The 10,085-nt window shown below is 35.1% G+C and overlaps 1 pseudogene; it reads left to right on the top strand.

Moving 5' to 3' along the window:
- The first annotated feature begins 1,561 nt into the window (after positions 1-1,561).
- Positions 1,562-5,096, top strand: LOC148852253 (putative wall-associated receptor kinase-like 16 pseudogene; annotated as a pseudogene).
- Positions 5,097-10,085: the final 4,989 nt, after the last annotated feature.

Raw genomic sequence — 10,085 nt, 5'->3', positions numbered from 1 at the left:
CTGCGACACTGCCATCCTTCCTCCAAAATTGACGTTTTATGGCGATTATAAGGGAGATGAGCATACCATTCTCCATATATCACTTGATGCTCCTATAGAGGATAACATTGCAGCCATGGACATGCCTGAGGAGAATGAAGAGGTCGATTGCCCTACCAAGGATTGAAATGCCTGTTGGTTGCTGCTGCTGATACTAGTCTGAGTTCATGTCTTGTTCTACTCCACTTTTGTTGCTGTAGTGTTGACCATTCTTTTTCTTCTTTTCTTGTAGAAACAACTCAATATCCTAAGCCTAGAATTATGTACAAATCTTTGCTAATTAATGGAAGTATGTGATGTAATCGGTTCTGGTCACGTACCATTTTTTTATTTTTTGTTAAGTACCTCATCATTTGACCTGCTCCCAGGAGAGGATGGTAGAGCTCCCTAGTGGCGAACTGCCTGGGGGAGAGCTATGTCGAGCTCCCTGATGGCGAAATACCTGGGGGAGAGCTATGCCGAGCTGGAGATCTTCCTACGATATGCCGAACTACTCTTCTGTACCGAGCTACCCTGCAAGTGGCAAGCTGTGGGGGAGAGCTATGCCGAGCTCCCCGAGCTATGGCAAGCTCTGCCGAGCTGCCTGTGGTGAGCTATGCCGAGCTGCCTGTAAGTGGCAAGCTTTGTCTAGCTTCCCAAGCTGCCCAGTTGTCAAGAGGCTGCACTTGGTTGGCATGAGGTGCCAGGTGTCACAATTTCATTAGAGGGCCAAATCCGCCCTCATCAATTTGCTTTTTGGTCCTGAGCTTGTGTGCTACCCTTTTTCTCTTTCTTTTTAAGGTGCAGGCCTTGGTCTTACCATGGTCGAGGTCAAGAGTGGTTGAGATCTTTTGTCTTCAGCTTGCTTATCTGAAGTGTCTTCCGATGTCTCATCTCAGGGATGCTTAGTTACTAATCCCAGGAGCTTTCGACTCTTTGTGGACTGGCCATTCCTCAACTATCTCAGGGATGCTTAGCGATGTGACTTAATGTAAAGGATTGGGAGGGATAATGAAGAGAGAGAGAGAGAGAGTTAAGGAGGAGGCGGGAAAGGGGAATGAGAAAGGAAGGCTCCTTGTGGGGGGTTGATTTGAACTCACATAAGATCAGTATTAAATCCTTTTCAAAATTACATAAAAAATCCTTTTTAAACTGGAAAGAAAACAGAAATATGCTTTAACTATGATTTTCAATACCGGACCAGATTGAACGGTTGGAACGAAAAAACCGGGAACTGGTCACCTGACCTGACTGGCTCTGTTTTCCCCCAAGACCGCTTTTTTCTCTAAAACCGTTGATTTTAGTCAGCAAACCATTGAACCGGCCAGTTAATTGTTTGAACCATTCAAACGATTTTGACCATTTTCCAATTTCTTTAATTTTTAAAATTATTTTTGTCAAAAGGAACCGGCCTCAGACTATTCAAACCGGTAACCGGACCCCTAACCGGTTCGGTTTTAAAAACCAAGGCTTTAACCGTGTTCCTTTACCTTGTCTTGTAACAACTGACAATTGCAACAGTCATTCCAACATCTCCAGAGACAGAGCTAGGTTGTCAAAGTAAATGCGGAAATGTCAGCATCCCGTACCCGTTTGGCCTCGTTGGAGATGATCCAAGCTGTTATAGAGATGAATTCAAGTTGTTGTGCAATACAGCCTCTGACCATCCGCAACTGATGATGTATGGCCCTGATTATGATGAATATGGTGACAAAATTGTGTTGAACATATCACTGCAAGGTGAATTAACTTTCTCCTATTGGGCTGCTGTCGAATGTGATATGGGGGAGAAAACAGACAACTCCCGAACCAAAATTCCAAAGGCATACAGATTATCCAACTCCCGGAACAAACTTACGGCAATTGGTTGTAACACACATGGCGTCATGGCTGATTATTACGACCTAGAGTCGTACGCCGAATGCGTTTCATTTTGTGGCTATGACACAGAGGTGACAAATGTACATTGTAATGGCACCGGATGCTGCCAGAAGGAGATACCTGAGGATCTTGGTTCATTTGATATATCAGTTGACATTTACAAGAATGAATCTACAACAGCCTACACTTGGAATATGAGCAAATGCAGCATGGCCTTTCTGTCTGACAAAGACTGGTTTAACTCAAGTGCTTCTAATATATGGAATTCAAGAAATGAAGTGGACTACCTTGTAAACGTTGGGTTCAGAACTCCAATAGTACTTGACTGGGCAATTCGAAGCAATACTTCTTGCGAGGAAGCACTACAAGTGACCAGCACCGACTATGCTTGCGGGGACAACACCAATTGCATAAACTCCAAAAATGGTCCGGGTTATCTTTGCCAGTGTAAGCAAGGTTTTCAAGGGAATCCTTATCTCCCCAACGGCTGCCAAGGTACGGATTCATTATATTCTTTTTTTATTCGTCAGTATTTATATTTAGATACAGAGACAAGTTACAACCTTAGGATCAATTGTCGGGTGCATAAACTACCACTGGCCTAGCCCAAAAGGAAATCCTTTGCCCTTTGATATAGAGACAAGTTACAACCTTCGCCCTTTGATAAAATTATGTCACACGTCCCACAAATGTACCAAAATTTGATGTAACGTTTAGATTGGCCAAAGCCTAAACCAAGCCAAATTATGTCACACGTCCCAAGACCTAATTTGGTTTTCCCCTAGTTCTTGCTAGCATAAATTTCATTATTACTCCATTTCTTCTAACTTCTGTTAATCTTTAAAGCGTTACTAATAAATCCAAGAATCAATATTAATCTGTGGTTTGAGAAAGCCATTGCAATAATGACTCATTTCTTCTAACTTCTGATATTTTCAGATTTGTTGTAAAATTTACAACACTTAAATATTTGAGCTAATGCTTTGTTTATTATCGTTCTTTTGCCAGATGTAAACGAATGTCATGATCCAAAAGGAAATCCTTGCATAGGAACTTGCATTAATACAATTGGATCATACAATTGCCCATGTCCAAAGGGTACGCATGGTGATGGTAAGAAAGATGGGCAAGGTTGCAAGAAAGCTTTCCCTGTAATTAAGGTCATCCTAGGTAATGCTCTTGTCCTTATGCAATTTTCTGCAGGCATGCAATAGCAAATTTCTCGCTTCTGTAGTTACATTTTGATCTTTGAACACACAACACCACCTCAAGTGCAACTTTTCACATGAAAGAAAACGAGTTCTTATGTTTTACAAGCTGACTACAAACGATAATAAATTTCTGTTTTCTAGATTAGAGGTTTGGGAGTGAATTAGAAATGTTATTACTTCAAAATCTATCTCACATTTAAACAATATTTTAGCTAGCAAAATAGCACCGGTTCTCAGTATTGATCCCACTAATAAATTTTAATTTTCTTATCAAAAAAAATATTGATCCCATTACTTTTTTCAAAATGAATACAATGCTGAACAACGCCTAGCAGAGGAGTGCTTCAGTTAACATGAACAATGGATTTCTCTAATTCATCATATGGGATCTATTATATACTTGGTAATAAAACAAAATTGGTATCCAGCTAATCCCTACTATATACAGACCATAAAACATATGGGTCTGCCTTGCCTGCCTCTTCCCTGAGCTCGGTATTCTTGGAACCTCTTGCAATAATATTTCAGATCCACCCTTTTGTATAAATGTCTGCCAGCCATTTTAATTAGCTTCATAGCTACTTCCAGGAAGTCCCTCAATCATGTATATGTCCGGGATGTTGTAAGGGTTAAACCAAAAATCAGAAAAAATAAATATTACATAGATTCTGTCAGCTCTATGATTAGTTTTTCTTTTCATAAAAAAGGTCATTTTATTAGTCAACTTATGAGATGTTGTTCCTTGAGAAAATTACAACATATATAACAGTGGTTATTCTGTCATTAACTAATGATTGATATATATTCTATGCAGGTATAAGCTTTGGCATCTTCTTGTTACTCATCTGTATTTCTTGGCTGTACTTGATCATAAGGAAAAGAAAGCTCATGAGATTGAAAGAGAAATACTTTGAGCAAAATGGTGGCTTCCTTTTACAACAACAATTATCTAATGGAGGTTCAAATCTCTTAAAAATCTTCTCAACCGAAGAGTTAAAGTTGGCAACCAATAATTATAATGAAGAGTGCGTCATAGGCCAAGGTGGACAAGGTACGGTTTACAAAGGCATTTTACCTAATCATCAAGCTGTTGCCATTAAAATGTCTAGAATAATGGATGCTAGTCAAATGGAGCAATTCATAAATGAGGTTGTCATTTTAACTCAAATTAATCACCGCAACGTGGTAAAACTCTTGGGGTGTTGTTTAGAGACTGAAGTACCTTTGTTGGTTTATGAATATATCTCCAATGGAACCCTTTTTCACCATATTCATCAAAACAATGGCATTTTGCTTTCGTGGGAAGATCGATTGAGGATTGCAACAGAAACAGCTAGCGCATTTGCCTATCTTCACTCCAAAGTCTCTATACCAATTATTCATAGGGACATCAAATCCACAAATATATTATTAGATGAAAAATATATTGCAAAAATTTCTGATTTTGGAGTTTCCAAGTTACTTCCTACGGATCAATCTCAAATAACCACATTGGTTCAAGGGACATTGGGATATTTGGACCCAGAATATTTCCACACAAGTCAATTGACAGAGAAAAGTGATGTTTATAGCTTTGGAGTGGTTCTTGTAGAGCTCTTAACAGGTAAAAAACCTCTTTCTTTTGAAAGACCACAAGAACAAAGAAACTTGGCTACATATTTCATTTCATCAATGAATGAAAATCGTCTTTTTGAACTAATTGAAGATCGATTTGTGGATGAGAAAAATGTTGACGAACTTTGTGTGGTTGCTAAGGTTGCAAAAAGATGCCTCAGTCTAAAAGGTGAAGAAAGGCCCACAATGGAAGAAGTTGCAATGGAGCTACAAAACTTGAAAAGGATGAGAAAACAACCATGGGTTCAACCGAAAGAAGAAGAGAGTGTGAGCTTATTATCTGAACCTTCACAATTCTATCATGTTGGTGATACATCTGAGCAGTCTTCTTTGCAAAGAGATACGATATTGTTCATGAATTTCCCTCGTTGAGCAATAATGTAGGACATCCCTTAGGTCTAATGTTCTTTTCCTATCATTATAGCAATATTGAAATAAGGATTTGATCATCTCCATTAAACTATTTATATATTTTATTAGTAGATTTCCATCATCTTAGGTATGAGATCCAGTGAATGTAAAAAAGCACATTGAAAATAATGCTTTACTTTCTTCTATGAAAAATAAGATTTCATTTCATGTTGTACCAACTATAAAATCTTAGGAAGCTGATTACAAGAGAATTCTTTCATGTTTGAGTATCTAGAAGCAAACACTTTTTGCAAGAAAATGCAGTAAAGCTTACTTTTGTATCTAATCCACTCTCTAATGAAAAAATGATCCATTGTTTGGTACAATATGGTTAAATTATAAGTTGACAAGTATGAGAACATGGATTCAACCAGCCATACTTTGCATGACACAAAATAAGATGTTTCCCTTTCCTTCTATTATTGGTTTTCGTTTTCTCTTTCATTTGTTTCTCATCAATGTTGGATGTGAGGGGATAATGTTAGAGAACAAAAACATATTGGGGACCATGTCTAACTGCGAAGTTGTTAAAAATGAGTTGGTTTTAGCTTTTAAGCTATTTTCTTAAAACTAAAGTTATTATATGGTTAACGGTTTGGGCCGGTAGACGGATTTAGGTGAATCCATTTAACTTTATTTAAATAGGCCATTAATGAATTGACGAATTAGATAGGTTATATTGAAACTCAACCCAAACCCTAACCCACCCAATTGCCACCCCTACGTTAATCACCATAGGAGAGGAGGATTAGGTAATGGTGCTGAGCTACCAGAATTAGAGGCGGTTGATCAAGTGTCAAAAACTGGGGGTTTATTTTTAACAAAGTCGAGCAGGAAGCCATGCATTCGTCAAGCACAACCCAAAAGCAAAAGGGTTCAAGTTGCTAGGCGTGTTAGTTTTTGTTAGCTAGCTAGGGTGATGGTAAGGTGTCGATGAATGGTTGTATGGATGGAGTTGTTGTTGTTGAGGGGCGGGATCTGTTATTTGGGTAGTTCGCTTGTGTTTTGAGTGCTTTTTGGACCCGGTGAGATCAGTACTTCTGTACCTTGGGCTGATGTATCTTGTATACTGTACATCTATTCTTTTTTGTTTTGGTAAAATTTTATTTTACCTTAAAAAATATAATAAATATTATTTACATTATAGTTCAATTAAACTCTTAATTTGGATCTAAATTTATAAAGAGGTATGTTAAACTTTGAGATTTGAGATCTATTTTTAGAATTCAAAAATGTGTTCAGATGTTCAAATGGAGAACCAAAGTAACCTTCGAAAACCAAAAACACCAAGTTCAAATGTGATCAACTCAGTGAACTGAACCCAATCTTAATTATCACTGTTTTACGAAAAGAATGTAAAAACACCATGTAGCCAACTTATGCCGAAACCTATACCATTGTTTTCTCTTTAAAACTTTCCACTTAAAATAATATAATTCTAGCAAGGACCTGTGGGTTTCATGGGATTTGTCAAGGGAAAGTGTAACAACAAGCATCAATAACCATTACAAGGAAGGAATGCAATATTGTTTAAAATAATTCATCTTTATTTTACTAATTTGTTACAAAAATAGTTTAGTAATTTGTGTTAATTATATTAATAATTTTTAACAAAAATAGTTAGCTACTACTAATTATTTAATAAAATAATTAATTTTTCATATTATCTGTTCATGTTTTATTTTATTTACTATACTATATTAATGATTAAATTTTACAATTTTTTGTAAATGTTAGTTAAATATTAGTAAATATATAAAATTTGGTTGTAGTCATAATTAAATTAATCTATATATTACCATTTTTAGTCATAATTAAATTAATCCAAACCTGAGCTCAAGTTTTAAGACTTTGGGTTGGGCTTTGGTTGATCCTCGACTTGACCCTTCCCCTAACTTGCACTCCTAAGAGCAATGTGACATTTGTAATTAGACTGAACCAAACCAAGTACAATCCAAGCATGCATTATTTTTGGGTTTTCTTACTACTTAGATAAAAATTATTAAGATTGAAGCTGAATGGCTATGGGGATGGGCTACCCACATTGTATAGCCTAATGAACCAAAAAAACATAAAAGATCTCAGGCCAAATCATTATAGTGTATTAATAGTTTTTAAGGTTTCCTAGCCCAGCCTAGCCCACACCCCCAAGCATAATAATGTTTGTTTAGGCTTGGGATAGGTACTAGATTGCCTATGTTAACTAAGCTATGATTCTTTTACAAATTAAAATTTCTACGTAATTTTAATTTATTATAAAAAATATATAAAATTTCTGATCTACATATTTATATGAAACTTGTTATCTAAATATATATGTATATAACTAAGGTTCAAAATATTGATACATATCAGGCTACATCGACTGATACGTATCGTATCGAGGTTGGGTCGATAAGTGGTTCAGAAGATAGATTGCCCTTAAACCAGCCCCTATGAACCATATTTGAAAAAAAAATAACAAAAAAAAGAGTACCGATACAGTGTATACACACAATCGACATATCACCCTGTATCAATATTTTGAACCTCATATATAACTTCCAGGTTGAGCTTAGGGGTTGCTTAGCTTGGACCTACCTAGTAGGACCATTAATAGACTCTAAATCTGAAAATCCTGGATTTGGATGTTAGAACTAGTATGTAATTAATAATTGGATCAAATGTGGATTTAACATCATTCAGTCTGCCTAAAATCCAAGTTCAATAAAAATTATTATTTTATGTATATATGTAGTATAATTATGTATACATAAAGATATTATGTACAATTATATAAATTTATAATTGATAAATTTAATATTTTATATTTATATACATTTATTATACATATACACTTTAAAATAATTAACATTTTAAAACTTTTTTTTGTCATTTTAAACACAATAAAATGGTTGTAGATTAAATTTGCATTTGATCCCAAATGTAACATAATAATTAGATGTAGATGTGGAGATGGAGATTTCATAATTGAATGTGGATGTGGGTCCACTAGGATCCGATCTAAATTTGATCAATTTAAAGCACTACTACCTACAATATTTGTGGGCTAGGTAGAAATATATGCTAGACCTAGCTCAGAAGAAAATAATTGCTTGAGCATAAAAATTTATAGGTCTAGCTAGGTTAGGCTAATTTATATTTCTAATCGTGCCATTATTAGATTTATTTTTTAATTAAATTTTAAAATTTTTATTTGGAATGCAAATGGTATGTTTTATTTCTTTTAATAAATTTTATAGTTATTATTTTATTATTACTATTATTATTATTATTATTATTATTATTATTATTATTATTATTATTATTATTATTATTATTGTTATTATTACTTATCCTATTATTTTTACTTTTCCCCTTTTCTTTTTTCATTTTAACAAAATTATACATTTAGCTTCAAAAAATTATTTTTAATTGTCTTATTAATATTAATTATTTTAAATATAATTCAGTGCACTTGAATTCTTAATTTGTGAACTACTGATTTTTATTAATTTCTTAATTTTTAATAGTTCCTAGATAAAAGCTTAGTAAAATTTAATATTTTAATAATTTTAGTATGTTTTATTAAATTTAGTTTTTAGGCTTAAATTATAATTTTATGACAATTAACCAATTAAATGAAATTTGAATATAAAACAAATAAATGAGATTTGTATGAGAGTAGAATTTGTGGACGTGATGTGGACCTGACCTGAGTTGGATTGAAATAATCACCCCTGAGCAAATTTCTTTTGATTTATTAGATTAATGAGGATAGGTGAGAAAATAAAATATAAAAGGCGTATCGGCTTGTATCGATTTTTTTTTTGTTTTTTTTTTCGAATCTATTTCAAAGGGGCCGGTATAAGGCTAGTCTACCCCCTAAAAGACTCGTCGACCCGAAACACCCCCTATATGGGAGAATCCAAAAGGCCTCGTTACAATATGTATCGGTGGTACGACCTGATACGTATCGATATTTTGAACCTTGCTCTTAACTACATCAAAAGTTTTGTTTTAATAATGGGTTTAGGTGTTTTTAGGAGCGAGCTGCAAGAGTTCAAGTATTCAATGATTGTCTCAAATATTTCAATCTTAGAGGAGGGCACTTGGGAGTGCGAAGTTTTCCTTAAGTGTTGTTTGATCAATGTGGTTTGCAATTCAGTGCAAAAGTGGATGAGGTTAAATGTTGGTCTGCCCTCTGTTGGCATCTCAACTTGAAGCCAAAAGTCAAAAATATGTTATTTTCCCTATTTCAGATTTAACGTTAACGTGGAAGCAGACTCCAAATGCCCAAATTCCATTAAGTGGACATTTTGAGTTACCCCCCCCCCCATATCTCTTTCGCTCTCCATCTCTCTTTGTAGTTAACCAAACATAGGATCCCATTCTCAGCTCTCCCTTTCTCTAAGTCTCAACTACATCCCCCTCCATCATATTCGGAAGGTGGTTTTTAAATGTTGAATCTCAACTAGCCATCTACCACTAGACTCAATATATTGAATTTATACATGGGAGAAGAGGCTCAATTGAAATATATCTTTGATTAAATCAGTATAAGTTGGGCACGAGTTTTAGTACAAAACCTACACAGATATAGTATTGACATTTTTTCCACTGTTTCACCTAAGTTGAGAATTTGATATGTTTGAACTTAAAAACTCTAGGGCTTGTAATGGTGGGGAACGAATATAATTCCACCCTCAGGGCATGGGTTTCCAACAACACCACAACAGCAGCAACAGTAGCAACAACAATGTCATCTCTCAAAGAATGGGACCCATGACTCGATCTCACTCCACCAAGCCAAAAACCCATCACATGATTGACTTCTAACTCAACTTCCCAAGACCGGAGAGCCCAAACAGCCCTATTTTGATTTATTGACCTCCTATTTGGGAATTCCAATACTATATATCAAATTATTGGGATATGGAGGAGAGTGGAGTTGTTAGAACTTGGGATGTG

This window comes from Nelumbo lutea, chromosome 5, assembly GCF_056320005.1.
Source record: "Nelumbo lutea isolate HS-2025 chromosome 5, American lotus-T2T, whole genome shotgun sequence".
Taxonomy (NCBI): domain Eukaryota; kingdom Viridiplantae; phylum Streptophyta; class Magnoliopsida; order Proteales; family Nelumbonaceae; genus Nelumbo; species Nelumbo lutea.
The sequence above is the reverse complement of the archived record's forward strand: the minus strand, read 5'-3'. Positions and strand labels throughout refer to the sequence as shown.